General features: G+C 46.3%; 1 long non-coding RNA gene across 1 annotated transcript in view; it reads right to left on the bottom strand.

The window, feature by feature from the left end:
• Positions 1-15,784: 15,784 nt before the first annotated feature.
• The window catches only part of LOC117878514, a 27,405-nt gene continuing 18,060 nt past the window's right edge, over positions 15,785-25,129 (bottom strand). The window contains exon 3 of the long non-coding RNA XR_004645994.1: positions 15,785-16,630. This is a non-coding gene — a long non-coding RNA (uncharacterized LOC117878514). The remainder of the gene's footprint in view (positions 16,631-25,129) is intronic.

Genomic DNA, 25,129 nt, shown 5'->3' with positions numbered 1-25,129 from the left:
AAGTCCCCAGATGCCTAAATTTCTGCTGCTGGGCATGTGCAAACCTGCCTAAATCCTGACACTGGTGAGCAGCTCAGCACCTAACTCATGCCTAAGCGCCATTGGGATTCACAAACTAGCTGTTCCTCTGCCTACCTCACCTGTGGGACAATAGGTGTGCTCAGAGTAGGCCTAACCTGTACAAATAGTAGTGATGGTGCCTCTCCCCTTTTCTACCAGTAGCCCAGGGTTTAGTGCATTCACCCAGGATGTGGGAGATCCAAGTTCAAATCCCCATACTGTCTGATTTACAAGTCTCCCACGTAAGTGTCCTAACCACTGGGCTATAGAGTCAGTCTCTTGCTCTCCTGCTGGGTTAACGACTAGTTAATTAACCCCAGGGCTACTGGCTATAAGGGGGGCATCAGCACAACCTTCTCCTCAGTTTTTCTTGAGAAAGGACTGATTTGGCTAAAGTACCTGACTCCAGGAGAGCATTTATGGCAGTGAATCCTGAGCAGAGATAGGCACCTTCCTCTGGCCTAGAGTTAGGTGTCTAACTCCATTTTAGGGGTAGGAGTTGACCCCACCCCTCTTTTTGGCACTTCCCACTGGCTACCTTAGGTGGCTCCTGACTCAGCGTGCTGGTTTCTATGAATCCCCTTTTTAGGCACCTAATTCTCCCCCAGCATTATATAGGAAGCCTGGATGTAAATTCCAGTAGGCAGCCAGGCACCTAAACATTAAGTGTTGCAACGATCAGCTTCGCAACGCCTATGTCCCTTTGTGAATGGCCTTTTGAAGCCAGGCTTTGGGAGACCAGTTATTAAGCAGGTGGGAGAAGTCAAGGCCTTTGGGGTTTATTCAGGGTGGCTATATCTACAGAGCTAGGCAGCAAGAAGCCCTTCTTCAGTGTGGCGAGGCCCCAGATGGAGTGAGAAGACACCAGACTGAGTGAGCACAAGGGACTTTGGATTGTGTGGCAGTTAGTGAGGGAAGCAGGCTCTGAGTTGAACTGTTACTAGATGGTATACTGAGAAACTAAAATCTCTCTAATAAAACTTTCCCCTTGAATAACTAACAGACCACAAAAAAGTAAATCCTTCTCCGCTCACAGTTAAAACCCAATCTAGTAATGGAGGTAGAAGACCAGCAGCTGACTACCCAGGGTGAACACTACCCAATTTATTGCAGAGTGAACACTGTGTGATTGTTTGCTTTGTGGTCAAGTGGTGTATGTATGCATCCGGTACAAGCAGCTCATGGCCATCAGAGCCCAGGTACAGAATCCTGAGGCCAGAATTGCTGAACTGGAAGAGTATAGACAGATGAAACTGTTTATAGACATTGGAACATTGTGGAGCAGGCCCTCCTCAGAACTGACTTCCCTGATCCTCCAGTTGAGGAAGCCAGTCTCATGGTGGAAGGGCACCAAGGGGAAATGGAGGGACATACCTCCTTAGATAGGACTCTCCTTCCAACTGAGATAGTGGAGACTGGCAGCTCCTCATTCACCAAGGAGGTCTCTCCAGAGGATGGAATTCCAGTGAGGAGAAAGAGACAGGCTGTGGTGACAAGGGATTTATCATCAGGGATGTAGATAGTTGGGTATGTGGTGACTGTGAAAACTGCTTGGTGACTTTATTGTCAGGTGAGAAGGTAGAAGACATCATGGGACACCTATACAAACTTTGATGAGTTCTGGAGGAAGATCTGTGGTCATGATATGCACCGATAGGAGAAAGGTCCTGGAAGCTAGATGTAGAAACTAGGTAGAAGGCTTAGGTCCGGGCCTTAGTGGTAGCGTTCTCTGAAATGCTTCAAGTTTCATGCATGGGTCCAACTAGGCAGAGGGAACTTTGAAGTCTGAATGCATGTTTGAGAAGATAGTGCAAAGAAGAGGGATTTCAGTTTATTAGGCACTGGTGAACATTTTGGGGAACGGGGAGCCTATTCAGAGGGCATGGGTTCCACATTTGTCAAAATGGAACTAGACTGCAGGAATATAAAAATAAATAAGGTATTGGGGAAATATTTAAACTAAGTGCTGGGAGGAAATGAGGCACTGAGGAGCACGTAAGTCAGACAGAGATATCTGATTCATCAGTTATACAGTGGTATCTGTGTAGCCAATAAAGGGTAGGATGCAAATTACAGTTGAACTAGAACAAGGAGAGGATAAGAACACAGAGTTAAATAAATTCTGTAAAATTGGAAAGGTGTCAGATTAAGGAATAAAACAACAACAGGAACTTAGCCATATTTTTTATTCTTGATTATATACAAATGCAAGATGTTTAAAAATTAGATGGGGAACTAGGATGCCCTGCAGCGGATGAGGACTTTGATATAATAGGCATTAAGAAACTCAGTGCAATGACAAAAACAATGGGATACTGAGTTATAAACTATACAGGAAAGACAGATTAGGCTGAAGAGGTGGAGCAGTAGTGCTGTACCTAATGGATTCTGTAGACTCTAGTGAGCTAAAAATGGTGAGTGGAGACGAGCACACAGTTGAACCTACATGGATACAATTCCCCATCTGTAAGACTGTAAATATACTAGCAAGGCTAAACTACCAGCCATTGGACCACAAAAAAGAAATTGAATGAACAATATAGGGAGAGCTCAAAGAGGCAGAAAAATCTGACAAATAAGGATAGTAACTGTTCAAATGGCACAACAGGACAAAGTTTAAGAGAAACAATTTCTCACTACTCTAAGTGATTGCTTCTCAGAACAGCTAGCTCTAGAGAAAACAAGAGGTGAGACTGACTTAGTCTTAAGCAACACACAGGAGCTAATTGTGGAATTGATGGTAGCTGAACCACATCTCTGGGGCAGCGACAGTACCAAAAAGTGACACTGGAACTAAACTTTAGAAAGGGAGAAATGAGAAACCAAGTATTGCTAGGGCTAAGAACTGTCTAGGAGACAGAAAGCAAAGAGCAGGAGTAAATGATCAGTTTTCATAGTGGGAAAAGTTTAACAGCAGGATGCCTCAAGGGTACATACTAGTCCTGTGTTGTTTAATATATTTATTAATGACCTGGAAAGGGGGGAGGGTGAATAGTGCTGTGGCAAAGTCTGCGTGAGCCAGTGTTTTGGTATGTTACTGAGCATTCTCTCACTCAGGTGCTTACCCACATGCTCAGGGTCTAACTGATTGCTGTATGTGGAATTTCCCCTCAAGTTACATTGGCAGTGACCTTGGAGATTTTCACCTGCCTCTGCAGCATTGGGGTGCAGATCACTTGCAAGGATTATCTGGGCCTATCTCACTTAATGAATTCCCTGCCATTGCTGGGGCCTCGAGCACTGGTGCACCTCAGGCCTTCCTATTCTCTGCCTGTGATATGCAATAGCTTAGTCTTCTGTGGGCTGTAATGCTTTGATCTAACTGTGGTTATTGGATTTAGTGTTCAGGTGCTGGCGGTCTGTGATATACAGGAGGTCAGACTAGATGAGCTGTCCTTAACCTCTATGACTCTAAATGAACTAGGTGAATGGGCAACACAATGGCAAATTAACTTCAGTGTCAATAAATGGAAAGTAATGCACAGTGGAAGGGAATATTTAAATGTACACTTTATAAGGTTCTAAATTCACCATATCAGCCCAAGAATGATTGATGGTCTAGAAAACATGACCTATAATGGAAGGTTGAAAAAATTGGGTTTGTTTAGTCTAGAGAAGAGAAGACTGGGTGGAGGGCATGATACGTTTCTGAATATATAAAAGGTTGTTACAAGGAGGTGAGAGGTAAATTATTCTCCTTAACCTCTGAGGATAGGACAAGAAGCAATGGGCTTAAATTGCAGCAAGGGTGCTTTAAGTTGGACATTAGGAAAAACTTCCTTACTGTCAGGATGGTTAAGCACTGGAATAAATTGCCTAGGGAGGTTGTGGAATCTCTATCACTGGAGATTTTTAAGAGGAGGTTTGATAAACACCTGTCAGGAAGGGTCTAGATAATGCTTAGTTTTGCCATGAGTGCAGGGGACTGAACTAAATGACCTCTTGAGATCCCTTCCACTCCTATGATTCTGAGAGAGAGACCTCGGCATCACTGTAGACTGTCAAATGGAGACCACTACTTAATGTGCAACTGTGGTCAGAGGTCGCATAAGGCATAGGATGACTAATAGTGATACAGAGACTATTATAATATGGATATGAGTCGACAGTGTCCAGCGGAGGGCAACAAAAATGATTAGGGGGCTGGAGCACATGACTTATGAGGAGAGGCTGAAGGAACTCGGATTGTTTAGTCTGCAGAAGAGAAGAAGGACGGGGGGAATTTGATAGCTGCTTTCAACTACCTCAAAGGGGGTTCCAAAGAGGATGGATCAAGACTGTTCTCAGTGGTACCAGATGACAGAACAAGGAGTAATGGTCTCAAGTTGCAGTGGGGGAAGTTTAGGTTGGATATTAGGAAAAACTTTTTCATTAGGAGGGTGGTGAAGCACTGGAATGGGTTACCTAGGGAGGTGGTGGAATCTCCTTCCTTAGAGGTTTTTTAAGGTCAGGCTTGACAAAGCCCTGGCTGGGATGATTTAGTTGGGAATTGGTTCTGCTTTGAGCAGGGGGTTGGACTAGACGACCTCCTGAGGTCCCTTCCAACCCTGATATTCTAGGATTCTGTGATAATGCCCTTACATAAATCAGTTGTGCGGCCTCACCTGGAGTACTGGAGTCAAAAAGGCTATTACTGAATGAGAGGGAGTTCAAAGAAGAAGGAAGAAAATGATCAAGGACATGGGAAAAACTCTGATATGAAGAGAGAGCGCAAAGATAGGAATTGTTCACTTTAGAAAGGAGACAAATGAGAAGGAACATGTTAAAAGTGCATAAAATAGTGAATAGTCTAGAGAAGTCAGATTGGGAACTTCTGGTCTCTCTATCTCAGACCCATGAACAAGAGGACACTCCATGAAATTAAAAGGGCTGAAATTCAAAACTGATAAAAGGAAATACTTTTTCACACTATTAAACTGTGCAACTTGTTACCATGGAAGACATTGGGCATGTCTATGCTGCAGTATAAGCCCAGGGTTAATGGGATTTGAATCAGCTGACCCTTGGTTAGAGAACCAGGGCTTGAGCATCTACACTGATTATTAACTCTATATTAAGAACTTTCTAACACAGGGTCAAAACTGGGGATCTGATATTCGCATTGCAGTATATAGACCCAAGTCAAGCCAGCCATGTCCCAGACACCCTACTGCCCTCCCATAATGTGGCTACTTAGGGATGGGCGATCTGGGTGCTCACCCACGGTGCAGTACTCAAGAGGCACCATGGTGCAGAGGCAAGGGGCTCAGGCTCTCCTTCACTGCCTGCGGGGTGTGGCCCAGCACAGCAGGAACTCCCGCTTCACTGCTCTGGAGCGGAGGCCCCCATCACCGTCCCACGTGGTTTCCCAGCCCGGCTCCTCCTAGTCCTGCCTCTGCACTCAGTGAGCCGGCGGCCTCCCCCCGCCCCGCACACACCCAGGGACTGTCCCAGCCCAGCTGTTGCTCTTTCCAGGGCAGCCTGAATGAAAGTGAGCCGCCCCATGGAAGGCCAGCGTGGCATCTCAGCTGGCCAATGGGAGCTGGAAGTGAACAGCCTCTTCTGGGGAAGGGAGTTAAAATTGCAGGGCAGAGAGACCACTAAGTCGGGGAAGGTCCTGACCCCATGCCTCAGCTCCCAGGGGGCTGGTAGGGTCGCAGCCCCTTTGTGTACCCCAGCTTCCAGCCCCACCAGCCCCCAGGGGGGCCTCTCTCAGTGCCCCCAGGTCCCTGACCCCCCTCCAGGTCCTAGCTGGCCCTTTCCTATGCCCCCAGATCCCAGCCCCCAAGTCCTGGAGGCCCCTCCTTGTACCCCAGGATCCAGCTCCGCTCCATGCTGACCCAGCGCCCATTGGGCTCTGCCCTATGCCTCCAGCTCCCTTGTGCGGGCCCTTTCCTGTGCCCTCAGGTCCCAGCTCCCGGGAGTCCCACCCTTGTGTCCCCAGGTCCCAGCCACCCCAGTTCTTGGGGGCCCCACCATGTGCCTCTATGTCTTAGTCCCACTCTATGCACAACCAGCTCCCTGTGGGCCCCTCACTGTGCACCCAGATCCCAGTCACCCTCCATACTCACCCAGCTCCCAGTGGACCCTTCCCTGTGCCCCGAGGTCACAGACCACCCCCAGGAACCCCTACTTTTGCCCACAAATCCCAGTCCCCCGCCATACTCATTCAGCTCCCAGTGGGCCCCTGCCTATGGCCCCAGGTTCCAGCCCCACTACTCCCAAGGGGTCCTTCCCTGTGCCCCAGCTCCCAGTCTCCCCAGGGCCCCCCTGTGCCCTCTGATCCCAACCCCCATCCCTTGGGGGCACCTCCTTGTACCCCAGATTCTACCCCCCCATGCCGACCCAGCTCCCAGTGGCCCCCCCTCTCTGTGCCCCCAGATTCCAGCCTCCCCATGTCCAGTCCCGCAGTCCCAGTCCCCCGTCCATGCTCACCCAGCTCCCAACGGGCCCCTCCCTGTGCACTCAGGTCCCAGCCGCCAGGTCCTGGGGGCCCCTGCCCCCAGAGCCCAGTACCCCTCCATACTCATCCAGCTCCCAGTGGACCCTTCTCTGTCCCACAGGTTCCAACCCCACAGCTCCCAGGGTAATCCTTCCTGTGCCTGTAGGTCACAACCCTCCCCCACCTCCTGGGGTGCCCCCAGACCCCAGCTATTTCTGCTCCCTGGGGACTCCTCCCTGGCCCCGCCCAGGTCCAGCCTTTCCTCTCCCGGGGATCCCGCCCTGTGTCCCTAGGTCCCAGCCTGCCTGCTCCCTGGGGGGCCTCTCCCTGTGCCTCAGGTCCCAACCCTACAGCTGCCCCTAAGGCCCAGCTCCCCCCAGCTTCCTGGGGGGGGAGGGGTACTGCCTTGTACCCCTAGGTCCCAGCCCCCCAGCTCTTGACGCCGCCTCCATGACTACCCAGCTCCCAGTGGACCCCCCCTCCTTGTGTCTCCCCATCCCAGCCCCACTCCATGCCCACCCAGCCTCCAGTGGGCCTCTCCGTGTGCCTGCAGGTGTCAGCCCTCCACTCCCAGAGGGACCCCAGATCCCAGCCCCCTTACATGCTGACCCAGCTCCTAGGGGACTGGGGGCTCTCCCTTTGCCCCCAGGTCCAAGACCCCCCCCCACTCCCTGGGGTCTCTCCCTGTGTCTCTAGGTCCCAGCCTCCGAGCTCCTGGGGGACCTTGCCCTGTGCCTCCAGGTCCCAGCCACCCACCTCTCGGGGTGCCTGTCCCCGTACCCCCAGATCCCAGCCCTCCCTTGAGGGAGTCTTCTTGTGCCCTCAGGTACCAGCCTCCCCCAACTCCTGGAGAGCGGGCCTCTCTTTCCCCCAGGTCCCCCCCCCGTCAGATCCTGGGAGCCCCTCCCTGTGCCCCAAGGGCCCAGCCCCCCCGCTACTGGGGAGCCCCTCTCTGTGCCCCCAGCTCCATGGGGGGTCCCTCCCTATGCCCTCTGTCCCAACCCCCATCTCCTGGAGGGCCCCTCCCTGTGTCCTCACATCCCAGCCCCATTCCAGGCCTGTCCAGTTCCCAATAGGCCTCCCTGTACCCCCCCCCCCCAGGTCCTAGCCCCTCCCCAGCTCCCAGGAGGCTTCTCCATTGCCACTAGGTCCCAGCCCCCCCAGTTCTTGGGGACCCCCCTCCCTGTGCCCCCAGGTCATCGCTCCCTTTTACCCAGGTGCCACTCTCCATGTGTACCCCCAGGTGCCAGCCCCCCCACCTCCCAGGGGGGTCTTTCTCTTTTCCCCAGGTCCCAGCCCCACCCCCCTCCACCACTCCCTGGTGGCCTCTCCCTGTGGCCCCAAGTCCCAGTCCCTCCACCTCCCAAGGGGCCTCCCCCTTTTCCCTCATGTCCAAGTCTCCCAGCTCCCGGGCATCCTCTCCAACCCCCACAGCTCTCAGGGGGCCTCTCCTTCTGCCCCCAGGTCCCACCTAAGTTCCCTCTAAGCTGCACAGCCACGCAGCTGTGCAGCAGCCTATCAAGGACTGCACAGGTGCTCAGGGCTGTGGCGGGGCGCCGTGAAGGCACCTCTCCGTGGCTCCAGCCCCAGACCTGCTGCGTCCTGGAAGAGGTGGGGAGCGATGCTCTCCTTGAGCCCAGGTGCTGCTGCCGTGAGAGATGGCTAGGTGGTGTCCTCTCTTCCCACCATGGCCCTGGGGCAGCCTGCATCCCAAACCACTCATCCCCGGCTCCAGCACAGAGCCAGCTGGAGCCCTCACCCCCCCCACCCCTGGACCCCAACCCTCTGCCCCAGCCCTGAGACCCCTCCCACACCCTGAACCCCTCATCCCCGGGCCCCAGCCCAGAGCCCAAACCCCCAGCCAGAGCCCTCACCCCCAAACACACACCTCAATCCTCTGCCCCATCCCTGAGCCCCCTCCCACACTCGAAACCCCTTGGTCCCACCCCCACCACACATCAGCTCCATATTCGTGCACATAACAAAATTAATTCCACACATGGACAGAAAAAGTTAGAGGGAACCATTGGCTTCCAGCTCCACCCCCCCTGGGTTCCTGGGAGCCCCTCCCTGTGTCCTCAGATCCCAGCCCCTCCCCCCATTCCCTGGGGGCCAGTCCCTGTGCCTACAGATCCCAAACCCCCCATCTCCCTGGGTCTCCCACCCTGTGCCCTCAGGACCCAGCCCTGCCAGCCTCCAGGGGCCCCCTCCCAGTGCTCCCAGGTCCTAACCCCCAAGGTCGGTGGGGGGTGGCTGCCCCCAGGTCCCAGCCCTCCAGAGCTCCTGTGGGGGCCCTCCTTGTGTCTCCAGGCCCCGGCACCCTCAGCTCCCAGGAAGCCCCTCCCTATCCCCTCAGGGCCCAGCCCCACAGCTTCCGGGGCCTCCTCTCTGTGTTACCAGGTCTCTCAGGGAAGACTGTCAAAAAACAGGGCAGTTACCGCAAGCTAGTGGTGTGTCTATAATTAGCTTTCACCAAGCCAGTGACAAATATGAACTCCTGGATCACTATAGCAGTCTCACCATGGAGTCACAGAGAGTCCACTCAAACACCTCCAGTCTAGCTTAATATCTAGACCAATGGGACTTTGTGATAAGAGATCACTTAAACCAAAAATCACACTACATCAGGTTGCTCCCAGTCCCATGAGGCCAGTTACTTACCCCAGCTCAATTGCTACCACAATGGTGGTACCCAATTCTATAGTAAACTCACTAAAGGTTTGTTAGCTAAGAAAAGGAAGTGAGCGTTACTGAGAGGTTAAAGCAGGTAAAATGTATGCACATAGTTTATAATTCCAAATGGTGGCAGTGATGTAATAAACTGCCAGTTTCCCAAAGTATTTCCAGGGTACCCAGAGTGTCTCTGGGGATCGCCGCTTTGCATCTGGTACACTTCTCTGTAAGAGTCCAAACAGTCCAGTGATGACAGATCGTTCCCTGAATCCATACTTACAGCTGCTTTGCACAGAAAACCAGCTGACAGGGTCACTAGCCACATGGGCTTTTCCTTTGATTACAGAGCATTAGAAATCCATTTGGAGTCATTGACCTCCGATCAACACAGACAATGACCACTTGCTTTGAAATTAGTTCTTTTCTGTTCAATTATTTCATTTGCATTCTAGAAGGCTTCTTTCTCCTTTGATGGATTCTTTAGTTATAGGGGTATACACAATGTAAATGTTTGCTATTATTTTATAACAGGATACAGATAAGTGAAAACAATTTAAGTAATGTCCCATTAGTTTTCATGAGGTTTAAACACCAACTACACTTTGATCTATACTAATACACAAGTGAATTGGTCTGAGGCATTGGAATGAGGTGGCACCTGGTCTGCGTGTCACGCCAGACATGACCAACTCAAACTGCATGAGGCCACCCTTGCCAGTCCAGAAGCGGGTTGCTGTAACTGTCTGGAAGCTGATTACCCCAAACTGATACAGGTCTGTTGCCAACCAGTTTGGTTTTAGGAAGTCGACGTGGGGTAAAGTGGTGGCAGAGGTTTCTGAGGCAACCAGCCATGTGGTTTACCCCAAGGTGGTGGGCATACAAGATATACCTGAAGTAATTGCTGGCTGTGAGAGAATGGGATTTCCTAACTGTGCTGGGGCCATTGATGGGACTCATGTGCCTAGAATTTGCCCTCCCCAAGGAGCACAAGTATGTAAACTGCAATGGGTGCTACTCCATTTTTATGCAGGCCTTTGTGGACCACAGAGGTCAATTTATGAATATCAACGTGGTCTATATGGGGACAGTTCATGATGTCATGGTTTTTCAACAGTCAGGAGTCTACATTCATGGACATCCCCACCAAACAAAATTGTCAGAAATGGAGTTACTGTCCTCACTGTTATTCTGGGGGACCCCCCATACCCCCTTTTGCGTTGGCTTATAAACCGTACCCTGATTTCAGAGGCCCTGGCAAAATTACACTCCCAGTAGCTGTAGAATGGGTGTTGAATGTGCTTTTGGCAGACTGAAAGACTGTTGGAGATGTTTACAGACCCATTTGGATGCCAGTGTCATCAATGCTGTCCGCATTACTGGGGCTTGCTGTGCTCTTCACAATCTCTGTGAAGCCAGAGGTGAGCCATTTCCCCCTGAATGGACCTATGTCAGCAAGGGGCCACTGAATCAGTGCCCTCAGCCAGAAAGTGCAGCTACCACAGCTGGAGCTGGATGTACCTGGGCAACAGAAATCAGGGATACTCATGGCCCAGCGGAAGAGGGGAAATAACACCTTTATGAATGTGCTTGTGAGGGTGTGTGTGTGAGGGTGGGGATGGGACTCATTGTTTAGGGGTAGGTTTGGATCAGTGCTTGGGGACAGGTGAGAGCTTGATTGCCATGCAGTGTGCTTATGAATGACATGACTACCTATAAAATGAGGAGGAGGGAGTGATTCACAGTATAGATTCATAGAAGGATATGATTGAAGTGTGGATTGCTGTACCTAACTATGGGAACAGTGTTTGCTTACTAATTCCTAATTGTCCCTGACCACATGTTTACCTTTATTAATTTTAAATATACATTGTATGATGTGATGCAGTGATAGCAATGAACTTTCATAATGACATAACAAGCTTTATTCATAACCATATATTAGAAGAGTACAACATTCACCCATTGCAAGGCACGCCAGCTGCCCTCACCACACCAAAACACCAGTAGCAACAGAACCACACAGAAAAAAAATATATAAAAAACGTGCAAGATCAAGTGCAAACAGTGAAAGCAAGTACAATACAGAAACGCCCTCTTGTGGCATGGCACCTGGCCCCCTGCTGTCCTTTCCCTTCATTCTGTGTTTGCTGTGCACTTGGTGCTGGGGGTGGAGGCATCCACAAGAGAGGGGTAAATATAAAGGACTATACGAAAGAAGGTCGTCCTGCCCAGGCATTCATGGGACTTGACTGCATGGGCCACCCAGCCATGGAGTCTTTCAAGCTGCTTCTGGACTGCAGCACAGGGTAGCATGCAGGGGACTCAGGCCATGGTGTGGGTGATGCCACTAGTCTGAGTAGCTGATATCACTAATGACCACAAAACAGTTCTTTCCGCTGAGCTCTGTCCTTCTCCCTTAGGCACTATTCCTGTTCCAGGAACTCCCAAGCAAGTGCCTGCTCCTGCACTGCAATCCTGTCCTCAAGTTGTGTAGCCAGCCTGAGCCTTTCCTCTTGCCTCTCATCCCACGCTTTCCTCCAGCTATCAGTCCCTCTGTCTTTGGTACTGGACCTACTTGTTGGCCCTCTCCAGAACTTCAACTCTAAATTCATCATGGACACACTTCCTCTCAGAACAGTACGTGAAGGTTTGTTGGCCCAGGTTTGTGCTGCAGTGTGGGTGAGCTGTGGAGGTGCTGCACCCAGTATAGGTCAAGGGGCCTGGAACAGGACAAGACAGAGGGTCATTGTCTCAGATAACTCACTGCAGGAGCAGTGAAAAATTCTTGTGGAATTTCGAGGACATAAAATGTTACTTTTCCAAACTGAACTTAAGTATATTGTGTGAGGGATGCTTCAGTCCACAGAAGCTCCCTGGACACAGCCAGGGTTAACCACAGCAAAAGAGGTGCGGAGACAATGAATGGTAAGTTAGAAATTCAGAGCTGTTTTTTGTTTTCTAAAAATTGCAGAACTGCTTGGGTTTGGGAAGAGTGCCATCCATGGCTGTGCAACAAAGGGGTTTTCTATCATTTCAGGCCTTCCACATTGTGGAGGTCATAACAGTTCTTGTGTTGCCTGACTGGCAAAGGGAGATGTTATTCCAAGCTGCTGGGGGGAAAACTGAAGTGGAAGCAGCCAACATATTAAAATGTATAGTGACTGAACAACATATCTACGAGTGGAGTGGGCAGATCAGCTACACAGGTGACCCTGGAAAATACTCCCTTCCCCAAAATGTGACTACCTATCCGGATTGCCTGAGTCAGGAAAGTTTGCAGCTATCAGCATCCAGGATGGGGTCAGAATTCATAAGGCAATCAACAGGATGCTGTGTTTGCTTCCACATGGCTTAGCTGGTTAAGATTGCATGCAAACACACAGAGCTACACAGCCAACCCTCCACTCACTCCTTCTCTCCCGCCATATTTCTGGATGCATTTTCAAAACTCAGTCAAATTTGGGGCAAATGATTTTGTCACCTATGGACTGCATGGCCTACCTTTAACTGAAATGGACTAGATTTGTTAATGGAACACATTTCTCCCTTCCCCCTCCCCCAGTTCACTGTTTCCAGGCGGCTCGTTACACTGCTGAGTGGTTACAGAGCAGCATACTTACAGGTATGGCAGTATAAGGTGATTATTTTTAGGAAACATAGCAAAAATCTGCATCTTTCCAGTAAAAATTCACTTTCAAGGCATTTCTATTGTTTGCATTTCTCCACGTGATGGTGGCGGAAGCCAAGCCGCTGGATACAATCTGCTATTAGTAGATACACGCTGATAGCCAGAGCTTCTAATAACTTTTGCATTGTTTCATAGAATGGAAATTCCTCCCATTGCTGTATTAATAAATATTAAAATGGAGCCAGAAATGTACCAGGCTCAGGGGCGGCTTCTATCCTGTCTGTGTGTGCTGCAGGCTCTGCAGCAAGCTGTTTTTCTGGGGGGTGGGGGACATCAAACAGCTCCTCTGAGCAAGGCCCAGGAAGTGCTGCTGCTGCTCCTATGGCAGAGGCTCCCCGGGGAGCCAGTTTCAGAAACAGAGTCACTTCGCTGGCCTCACTCAGCCCCTGCTGCTGGATTCTGGGGCCAGCAGGGCGCCATTCTGGCTGACCAGGTCATCATGCACCATGGTTGGCTCCGTACTCAGTGCAGTGCCCAGCGCCCAATCAAACTCCCATAAAATGGGCATGATGTTGGTGAGCTGCCTGAAGTGCGGTTCTGGTCCATGGTTTTCTTGTACTCACTCTCGAGATGCTTAATCTGCTCCCTGCGCTGGTCTCCAGTCTGGTAAATTTGCAATGCTGCCAGCTTCTTCGCTATTTGCTGGGATGTGTGGTCATTCGTGGTGTGCTTACTAAAATCCATTGTTTTGCTGGCCTCGCACCAGAGAGTTACCAAAACCTGGCTGTGCTCCCATGACCATGAAGCAGCACGCTTGCAAAAGGCTTGTTCTGTTCAGTCTCCATTGTAAACACAGACGGTGTGTTTGCAGTTTAGTGGTCAAAAGACAATGGAAGGGTTGAATGCTGACTCAGTGAGCTGCTGCACTAAATCTTCTGTTGTCACTGGAATCGACTGGAGATTCGTGGGCTAGAGAGAACAAAGGAAGCTGGCTCATGGGACTGTTGGATTCTTTTTGGAGGACTCCTGGGACCTAAGTGGGGTGGGCGGTCGGGCTGTCTCTATACTGCAAAGCAATAGGGCTTGAACCCTGGGTCCCAGCTTGACTCAGGCTTGGACTCTCAACTCCCTTAGAGTCCTAGGTCCAAACCCGAGTCTGACAGATTTGTGTGTAGATGGAAGGGAATTTGGGCTCAAGCCTGAGTCTGAGGCCGGGTTTACATTGCAGTGTATACATACCCAGTGAGGCCCAGAGCTTAATGAGGTTAAAAAGGGGATTGGATATTTATATAGACAGCAAAAATATACAGAGTTATCCTAATTAATGATAAAAAGAAGTGGAAGGGAGGTTAAACCCTCATGCTTTAGAGCTTAAGCAATCTCCAACTATTAGAGATCAGGATGAGACCTAATGTGGAGGTGACAGGCAGGGAACAGATTATTCCACATCTCCCTTCTGTGGGGTTCTTACACCTACATCTAAGTGCAGCCACCACCTCCTGCTGGTGGCTGCTGACAGTTTTTCCTAAAATACGTAACTGTAGGAAAAACAAATAAATATGGACATACATATGTCCAAGTAGTTGTAATTTATTTATATAGGGGTTTTTTTCAGACTCAATAATAAAAATAATGTACAAGTGTCTCTATTCTTTACTGGACCTAAACAGAATAGAAACACAAATAAGGTGCTTTGCGCATTCTTGTCTTTTTGTTGTTTCTTTTGATTTTTTGGTTGTTTTTTTGTTTTTTTTTTTAAAAACGTGCTGGCTAGTAAGCCTGCTGCTGTGAAAAGTGATACTTGTATGTAAAATCACTTTTCACAGCCTCCCAGCTAGCTACTAAGTCTGCTGTGAAAAGTGATATTAACAAACTGTGACAATGCGGTTCTGGCGGAACCCAACTGAGAGTGCCAACTCAGGACAAATTGCTCAAATAGGGCAGTTACAGCCCAAGGCTGGGGTTTTTTCCACCTCTAAGGCAAACCAAACCAGCCAGACTAAGAGGACTTCAGTCTCACCCCACTGGCTAACTGCAAGTCTCACAAGCAATCTCCTTAGATACTCCAGTTTCCCAGTATTACCACCAGTACCACTCGTTATGGGGACAAATGGTTATGAAAACCAATACCCCAGTAAAAGAAAAAGGTTCTCCTGATCCCAAAGGACCAAGCCCCAGACCCAGGTCAATATACAAATCAGATCTTACCCACAAATCACGCTGTTGCCAATCCTTTAGAATCTAAAATCTAAAGGTTTATTCATAAAAGGAAAAAGATAGAGATGAGAGTTAGAATTGGTTAAATGGAATCAATTACATACAGTAATGGCAAAGTTCTTGGTTCAGGCTTGCAGCAGCGATGGAATAAACTGCAGGTTCAAATCAAGTCTCTGGAATACATCCCCCGCTGGGATGGGTCCTCAGTCCTTTGTTCAAAGCTTCAGCTTGTAGCAAAGTTCCTCCAGAGGTAAGAAGCAGGATTGAAGACCAGATGGAGATCAGGCATCAGCCTTATATAGTCTTTTCCAGGTGTAAGAACACCTCTTTGTTCTTACTGTGGAAAATTACAGCAACATGGAGTCTGGAGTCACATGGGCCAGTCCCTGCATACTTTGCTGAGGTACAAGGCGTATCTGCCTTCTCTCAATGGGTCCATTGTATAGCTGATGGTCCTTAATGGGCCATCAAGCAGGCTAGGCAGAGCTAATCTCAGCTTGTCTGGGATGTCACCCAGAAGCATAGCATAAGTTTGCCATACAGACAGTATAGAGCCAATATTCCTAACTTCGACTACAAAACTGATACACACATATAGACAGCATAATCATAACCAGTAAACCATAACCTTGTCCTAGACACCCCATTTGACCCCCTTTATACAAGATTTGGGTGCCACTACAGGACCTTGGTTGCAACAATGATCTATATGGTCCCAGTTTATGTCAATAACGTCACACAAACATACAAATATCATTTTTCACATCAGATTTACTCAGCCCTGGCAAGACCAGGGACAAATTAAGCCCTTGATGGAAAGGGGGGTAGGGAGGCAGTGGGGACCTGGAGCGATGGGAGGGAGGTGAGCCCAGGGGCCAGAGTCCAAAGCCCTGCAGCCTGATCCTGCTGCCTGCCACCCCAGGGCTGAAGTCTGACCCCACCGCTTCCAGGACCTCAATGGCTGCCTGCTCCTCCAGTGTTTGTCTCTGCAGAGAGGGGCAGGGTCCAACCCCTGCTGATGGCCCCAGGGGGAGGTGCCACTGCTTCCCTCCCCCCCCCACGCCCAGCCAAGGAGGCTGTGGCTGCAAGAAAAGCCCTTGGTGGTCTCATGCGGCCACGGTGGCCGCATTTGAGAAATGCTGATCTAAAGCATCCTGTGCTGGCCGTTGTTGGAGACAGGATACTGGACTAGATGGACTTTGGTTCTGATACAGTCAGGCATTTCCTATGTTCCTACGTTAACCTCTGAGGGTTGTGGGCAGCTGGGTGCAATTTACAGCAGCCCTGAAGTTTCTATAAATTGTGCCAGCTGGCTCTAGGATTGGGGGAATGCAAAGGTGCTTAAAGCCTCAGTTGTCCCTCCCTTATGTCCTATGGCAAACTCAGCTGGGTGAGATCAAAGAACTGGGCCTCAGTCTCTAAATCCACCTAATCCTTGGTTCTTTGGCTAAAGCTATCAACAGGGGTGTCAGTTACTGTCAGTCACGGTGGTGGTATTTATGCTGTAGAGCTCTGTCCATTTGCTGTACTTAGGCCATCAGGAATACAGCTCAAGTATAAATCGTGACATGCTGGTATTTTCTGACCCAGAACTTTATATTCATGTCAGGAAACTCGCCATGTGCATGGAGCTGCAGAAATGGAGAAGAAAAAGGGGACAATGGTAAAAGACTGATAAAAAGAGAAGAGCCAGCACAGAAATAACAAATGATCAAACTTTCAAACCTCAGCTTCCTTTTGTGTGTGTGCAAAGTTGTGTATGCAAAAATCTGCACACACATTTTTGACCACTATCCCCTGTGTGTACAGGGTGTAAATCAGGGATAAATTTGGCCCAGTGAGACGACTCATGATTAAGCATGCAATATTTATCTCTGTGCATTTGGCATTAAATACTCATTATGCAAAGATAACCTGGTGATGACATAAGCTTGAGCCTTTGTCAAGTTTACATCTATAGTTGTAGAATTTTTATAAAATTGGCCTATGAGAATTGTTAAGGAAAATTCCAAGAGGCCAGTACCACAGGTATAATGTGGTAGCACGATTATTCTTTTAGGTGAACTCTGTCACTTATTAAGGAATTATTTGTATAGCACTTTGAAGATGTAGAACACTATATGCAGTGCTAAGTATAAGCATTTCCTATAGAATTACTTCCCTCATATTTTTCTTAATATAATAATCATGCCCACATTTTAATTTCTGTAGTCCGTCCAGTTGGAGATTTTTCTGACATTGGCTAGTAGATATTTTCATGACATTGTTTTATATTTCAAAAATTAAACTACAAAATTTCTATTTAGTAAACATTAGGAATCTGGGCTCAGTTCACTTGAGGTTGACATTTAAGTGCTCTCATACTCTGCAGTGTGTTGTAGAAGCAAATGCGTCGGTGTGTTAGTATATTAACGAAAATCCCTATTTCCTTTTTCATTCAAACGTTTTTTTTTTCTTGGCTATAATGAAAAGCAGGAGTCTGCTCCCCACTCTGACAAAAACAAAACTTATAAACACTATCTTCCTTTCCCCCAATCTCACCCTTCCTCCTGTCCTCTCAGACATTCCGGACTTCAATTTTTAGCGGTTGTAGGCAGACAGGAGGTACATTTTGATGTGGAGCAAAAGGGCTTTAAGTGATACTGACAAAACTTCTCTCTTTTGACCTGTCTGTAGTAGTGTGCCTGAATATGATTGTGCCTTTCAAGTCTTCTGATTAGGAATTAGGGAATAGAATAGCTATAGCATATTGAGATTTTTGTGTCTAGTTTGCTAATTTCAATCTGAAGTCTATAGTACTTAAAAATTGCTACACTTGAAGGCTGTTGGAAAAGGAGTTCCTAACAGTCACTCTTGTTCTCTCTCCGTCAAATCACAGTGAGGGAATCATGTGCCACCTACTATAGATGATTAATATTTTTAGTTAAAAAAAATTGTCCAAAATTTGGCTATTCTTGAAACTCATTTTGTGTGAAAACATTTTGATTGTTTTTTTTTTTCAAAATAGTCAATGTTTTGAAAATATTTAAAGGAAACGTTAAGGGAAAAAATGTATCCTGTTGGTTGTTTTCAAAAATTTGTTTTTGTTCGTTTGCTTTTAGTCTTTAGGAGTGTTTTGGTTTTTGCAGTGCGAGTGGTTTCTGTGTAAACACATATGGGATTTTTCCAAAAGTGATCTGTTTTAAAAATTTCAAAATCAAACAATTTAGTTTTTGAAAATTTCCACTTAAAAAAAAATGGTGGTGGGGGGATTAAAAACTCTCTGCAGAAAAGAATCAGAATGTTTGTTCAGTAAGAAAAACAATGAAACGACAATGAGTTCTTGGAATTTCTAGGAATTATTTTCTTCACCCTGCTCTGCTAGCCACAAGACAATTTTGAGCAATAGTTCGGTAGGTAGGGCAAGTAGGTGCATGTCTCAGAAGGCACTCAAGGAACTGAATATATAACTTCCCCTCCCATTCTGACCAGACCTCATTTCCTTTTTACTTCCAAAACCCCTATTTGCAGTTGGGTTCTGAAGTAGAGGGAGGTGGGTGAGCCAAGGAGACTATGAAGAGGAATATATTCCGTGCATAAGAGTGACTGTAGGTAAGCCACCCCTCTTCATCCTTTATGGCATTGCCTCCACAGACCCCCATTACAGGAAAGCACTCACCTCCTTCAGGAGTTAGGCTGAGCAGCAATGAATGATCCTCCATTGCTGAACTCAAACCAGCATCTGTTCTTGACGTTGTATTGAGAGAATAGTGATTTGTGAAGGCATCATCCAAACTCCACAAAAGGGCACACTGCTGATATATGCCATTGAAGCTGTCATCTTCCTAACTGAGTGAGCCCTGAGGCATTTATAACACAGAATCATAGAAATGTATATATGAAAGGGATCTCAAGAGGTCATTTAGTCCAGCCCTCTGTACTGAGACTGGATTGTGTAAACTACACCATCCCTGACAGGTGTTCGTCTAATCTTTTCTTGAAAACCTCCAATGACAGATTCCACAACCTTCCTTGGAAGCCTATTCCAGTACCTAAAACATTCTTATAGTTGGAAACTTTCCCCTAATATTAACCTAAATCTCCCTTGTTGTAGATTAAGCTAATTATCCACAGGTAAGGTTTTTCTAAACCTTTTATCATTTTTGTTTTCTCTGGACTCTCTCCAACTTGTCCACATCTTTCTAACTTGTCCACATCTTTCTTAAAGTGTACTGCCCAAAACTGGACAAAATACTCCATCTGAGAACACACCAGTGCCAAGCAGAGCAGGACAATTACTTCCTGTGTCTTACATACGACACTTCTGTTAATACATTCCCAAAATGATATTAGCCCCTTTTGCAACTGCATCATAAGGTACGATGGATCTATTGGGGATCAATTTATCGCGTGTAGTGTAGACACGATAAATCGATCCCTGATCGCTCTCCCATCGACTGCTGAACTCCAGCAGTGCGCGAGGCAGAAGCAAAGTCGATGGGGGAGCTGCAGCCGTCGATCCAGTGCCGCGAGGACGTGAAGTAAGTAATTTTAACTCGATCTAAGATATGTCGACTTCAGCTATGCTATTCTCGTAGCTGAAGTTGCATATCTTAGATCAACCCCCGCCTCCCCCCGTGTAGACCAGGGCATACTGTTGACTCATTTGTGATCCACTATAACCAGATCCTTTTCTGCAGTACTACTGCCTACCCAGCTCTTCCCCATTTTCTATTTGTGTTTGATTTTTATTTCCTAAGTGAAATACGTTGTATTTATCTTCATTGAATTTCATCTTGTTGACTTCATACCAATTTATTAAGGTCATTATGAGTTCTAATACTTCCAAAGTGCTATTAACTCCTCCCAGCTTGGTGTCATCCTCAAATTTTATAAGCATATTGTGCACTCCATTATCCAAGTCATTAATGATGTACGAGACTCAGGACAGACCCCTGCAGGATTCCACTAGATAAGTCTTCCAGTCTTCCCAGTTTGGCAGCAAACCCTTCATAACTACTCTTTTAGTATTGTTTTTCAACCAGTTGTGCACCAGCTTTATAGTAATTTCATCTAGTGATTCTGTCAGAGAAGGAAATCAGGTTGGTTTGGCATGATTTTTGACAAATCCATGTTGGCTATTACTTATTTCCCTGTTATCCTCTAGGTACTTACAATCTGATTGTTCAATAATTTGTGTCAGTATCTTTCCAGCTATCAAAATAAGGCTAACTGAATGCATAGACTTATTTGCTTAGATAGTCTATGGCAGAAATGGCCTGGCCTCAAAATTTTTCTTCAAAGATCACAAGTACTGTCTTTGACTTTCTAAATGGCTTAGTTATATGCAACAGCTCATTTAATATCCAGAGAAGCTAACCTCACCTCCCTGGTATGCCTATAAGACTTTGGAAAAAAACCACAGGCAGTGATATAAACCATTTGGAATGAAAAATTGTACAGTACTGGTCAGAAATTTGGGAGAGGCCCATTATCATTATGGAAGAAGGTATAAGGTATATTGGCCATCAGGAGTCATGACTCTAAGCCAAGATAACCAGAAAAAAAAATCACCAAAAATTCTTTTAAATAGTTGAAAAATTACAAACACTAAACAAGCATTTTTAGAAACTATAAAAATGAGTCTGTTAATATTTACAAATTATTTTGTCCATTTTCTGATACAGAAAATAGAGAGACGGTGGCTCCACAACCCCTCTGGCAAGCAGAGAAAGAGGAACTGAGGCCTGATGAACATTACTTTCCATCATTCTGTCAAAGGACACTTGTGAGCAATCTGACCACCAGCTGTCATTGAAAAAGGTTCTTTAACTAGGTGGCCTGGCAGCTGACTCTCCTTCATGACACTGCTTCCACTGTAGGAATGAGCTTTTTCTATCTGTAGGTCAAGAATAAGGTTACAAATTTAGGGGCTAATCCCATAGACTTTTACTCACTTATTGTGAAGTTAATGGTATTAATAATGTGAATAAAAACTATTCATGTGACTAAGGGTTTGCAAGCTCAGACCCTGTTTCTTCAGACTACATTTATTTAGGGTTAGGGCAAAGCGGTGATGGGTGGGTCATGTAGTCCGCAGGCAAGACTATAGGTGGACAACCCGCATCAGTGACTGGATCCCCAGAGACCACAAGCGATCACTGGGCAGACTGAAAACGTGCTAGGCTGATCCCATGACAAAACTTTTTGGCCAGAAATGGAAAGAATGTGCTTGCAACAAAATAGAATGGTGGGGCATCGACTTGCATTCATGGACGGACAGATGAGGACAAGCCAGACAAAGGTGACATTTATTTAGGGAACTTGGTTTGCATCACACCTAGTTTTCAGAAGGTGACAGTTAGATTCAGCCTTAGTGTCATTTGAAATTCAAGACATTTAGGAGGGCTGGGGGAACCAAAATGATGTCAGTTCTGCTGAAGTGTGACATACCTTCTGTGCCGTGTTGATTTTATGATATACATACCTCACCCCTGGGCTAAGGTAAGTCTTTCTAATTGCTTATGAATTTTTGCAGGACTTTCCTCCATACTCGCTTTTGGGGAAAAAAATGGATTGATATTCTCCAGCTAAGCATCCAGAAGTTCTTCTGACCTAGGAGCCACTCATTTAAAAGCGCCCATGGTATTACAAGGTTGTCACTTTTACACAATAGCTTCATGGATTGGGGCAATCTTGGCATTGCTTTTTCCTCAATCTTATGGAAATCCAAACTGTTTCATGGAGCGAATGAAAAAAGTCACCACAGAAATCATATATACATCGCTACCTTGATATAACACGACCCGATATAACATGAATTCAGATATAACACGGTAAAGCAGTGCTCCGGGCGGTGGGAGGCAGGGCTGCGCACGCCGGTGGATCAAAGCAAGTTCAATATAACGCGGTTTCACCTATAAAGTGGTAAGATTTTTTGGCTCCCGAGGACAGCGTTATATAGAGGTAGAGGTGTAGTAGAACTATCAGTAAGAAATGTGAAGCCAATAGTCTTTTAGTTTAATACAAGTTTTTATAAAAGCACTTTGTTACTAGTCCCGCTTTCATGCATTACCAGATCAAGCCACATTAACAACAATCATTTATCAAAAGAATGGATATTTGGGCTTTTAAAAATAAGTAGCACTTTACTTAATTGCACCTGTCCCCACAATTCAGGATCTTAATGTTTCTTAGAATCACTAAGGCTTCGGGTAATAAGAAATAAAGAGCTAGGTTATTACTATCATTTTGCAAGATATAATAGACTCTTGATTATATTGGTCTGTTTTACTCAGTGTGAAAATGGCTGATGGCAATCTATAGTTTAAGACAAATATCTAAAACAATTTCTACAATAAATTATTTCCACAGGTTTAGCTTAAGTTTGTAACATATACACACAAATGAATTTAACCTAAAATCAAAAACAAAATGTGGCAAATTAATTTTAGGTATACAAAAGTACCAAATCTCAGGGTAGCTACTGTGCACCAAAGCAGATGAAACTGTAGCAAATGGGGAAAAGAATATAGGAACTGCCATTGTGGGTCAGACCAACAGTCCATCTAGTCTAATGCTCGGCCACTGCCAGTACTAGTTTTCAGGGAAAGGTGCAAGAAAACTCACAGTAGACATTCATTGGGAAACTCCTGCATATTTTTAAGCATTCAGATTTCATTTTATATGTGGGATGGCCTCTGCCTCGGATTTTTATAACTCTGCAAGGTGAATCAAATCCTCTGTAGTGGATAGAACATTGATGTTTCATTGCAGTCAACGGACCTACACACGTGCATAAAGTTAAGCACATGTGTATGTGTTTGCAGGATTGGGGCCAAGATTTGTGCCATTTAGGGATTTTAGTGAATAGATAAGTAATTGTGCAATTGATAGTTGTGTTAATTTAACTGAGACACTAACAAGAACTGCCATCAGACTTCATAAGAGGGGAGTAGAGAGCAGGGAAGCAGCATCCATATGGCAGGACACAAAAGATCCAACTGGTGAACTTGTACTGAAAGTCCCAAGTATTAAAGACCCAAGAGAGCAAAGGGGGATCAATTGAAAGACCAAAAACAACCCCTAAAACATCATTATGTTTGTGGGGTGAAAAAAAGAGAGAAAGATTCCTGTATCTACTGTTAGGTCTATATCAAGGAGAGAATGGGAGTACACAAGAAGTCAAAATAGTGTGTTGAAAACTTTTTTTTGTTTAAAAGGAGACTTGTTTCTTCAAAGGGATGTTAAGTCATTGGAAAACTCAGCTATGACTTTCAGCATTTCCCCCATAATTCCTATGACTTGTGACACTTTTTATCATGGCTGTTCCCCCTCCAGTGCTTCTCCCCAAATTTGATATGATAAATCTGCAGCATATAGAATAGCCACTTAAAGGCACCTATAAAAATATGTTCTTGACGCCCAGCTAAAGCCTGATCCAGCTCCCACTTAGGTCAATGAAAATATTCATGTTGACTTCAGTGGGAGCTGGATCAGGCTTCTGAAGATCATACATTTGAAAACATTCCTTGCAGGCTATGTTTTTTAAACACAGACATAGTCTTAGCATCATCCCACAAAAACTAGCAAAAAATAGGCAACTTGAAGTCAAGGCAGATGGGCAAAGTTTAATTTAAGCCATTGCAGCAAAATGAAGAAGCAGAAGTAGGACAGAATATCACACTTGTAACTTTAAATTATTTGGCTGTTTATGTCACAAACCTATTTTCTTTTCTTTCACTTAATATCCCATTTACACTTTTTAAAATAAATCTGCCACCTAAAATAGCCATGAAAATGCACCAGCAGTTCCAACCTCATACGTCAGAACCACCCCGACAGTCAATCACACAGGAGGCACAACAGATCACTTAATAAAACTGATGAGTCACTTGCTCTCTATTTCTTGGGGGCATCCAGGATGAGGCTGGTGGAAGTAACATGTGTCCACCTGGTCATTGACAATGAAAACACTAGTGGGCACATCCTCAGCTGCTGTAAATTATCATAGTTCCATAGTCAACTTAGCAATGACCATTTACACAAGTTGAGGAACTGGCCCCAGGAGCAGCAAAACAGGTTCCAGGTGGCAAATCCACCTCAGTGACCAAGCAGGTCACAGCACAAGGCATTGTTTGGAGTACAGAAGTAGCCATTTAATCAGAGTCATCCAGATGAGATGGCAGTTATTGACAAATGTCCAATAAGAGGCAGAACAATCATCTCAACTGTTAGAGGGCTCAGTTCATCTACCCTGACCTTCAGCCCAGATGTTTTTGTTTGTGGATGTTATTAATTGGCTGTATCAGTTTGTGGTCTATGATATGTTTTGTTTGTATTTGATTTCAGAAGAAACTGCTGATGGAACAGTAGCCATTACAATCAGTGGATATTGACACCTGCCATGTGACCTTTCGTAAACAAGACTCAGGCAGGGAGTGGGGCCAGGCACTAAAAATAAAAGTCTCTTACCAATAATTCAGTGGGACACACCTTTATTCCCTTCCCTGTCCTTGTTGCACTTATTCCCTCTTTTAATGACTTTCCCATACAGAACTCAACCCTCTTCTATTGCCACCTTCCCACATCACTAACCACCTCTTCTACTACTTCCTCTACCTCACAGGCTTTATTTCCCTCCTCTGCCACATTCTTCATGCAACACTTACCCACTTCTCCACCTTTCCCTCCCTGCTTTCCCCTTCCCTGTTGTAATCATCTCCTTGTGTACATCCCATTTCATAGTGCATTCACACATCTCCCATCCTTTGCTACTACAGCTTTCCCTAATATCCCATCTGCTCAAGGCTGTTCACTTTCTCACCTCAGATGGAGTCCATCTTCCCCACCCTGTTTATGCTCCTGTTGTGTCCTGTCTGTCATTTAGATTAAAAGCATTCTAGAAAAGGAGCTGTCTGCTTTGTTGCATGCCTGTACAATGCCTAGCACAAAGGACCCTGATCCTGGATTGGGGTTCCTAGCTACTATCCCAGGATAAACAATGATTATCTTTAGAACATCTTTCCCCATCTTTCATTGTCCCTGTTAGAAGCCATTGTTCCTTGAAACTCTGGAGTTTTTTTCTCTGTGTAAAATCAATAAAGCTGAAAGGTCCTAATGGATCAGGAGAGGGGAGCCACTCATTTTAG

Source organism: Trachemys scripta, chromosome 5, assembly GCF_013100865.1.
Source record: "Trachemys scripta elegans isolate TJP31775 chromosome 5, CAS_Tse_1.0, whole genome shotgun sequence".
In the NCBI taxonomy this organism is placed as follows: Eukaryota; Metazoa; Chordata; order Testudines; family Emydidae; genus Trachemys; species Trachemys scripta.
The sequence above is the reverse complement of the archived record's forward strand: the minus strand, read 5'-3'. Positions and strand labels throughout refer to the sequence as shown.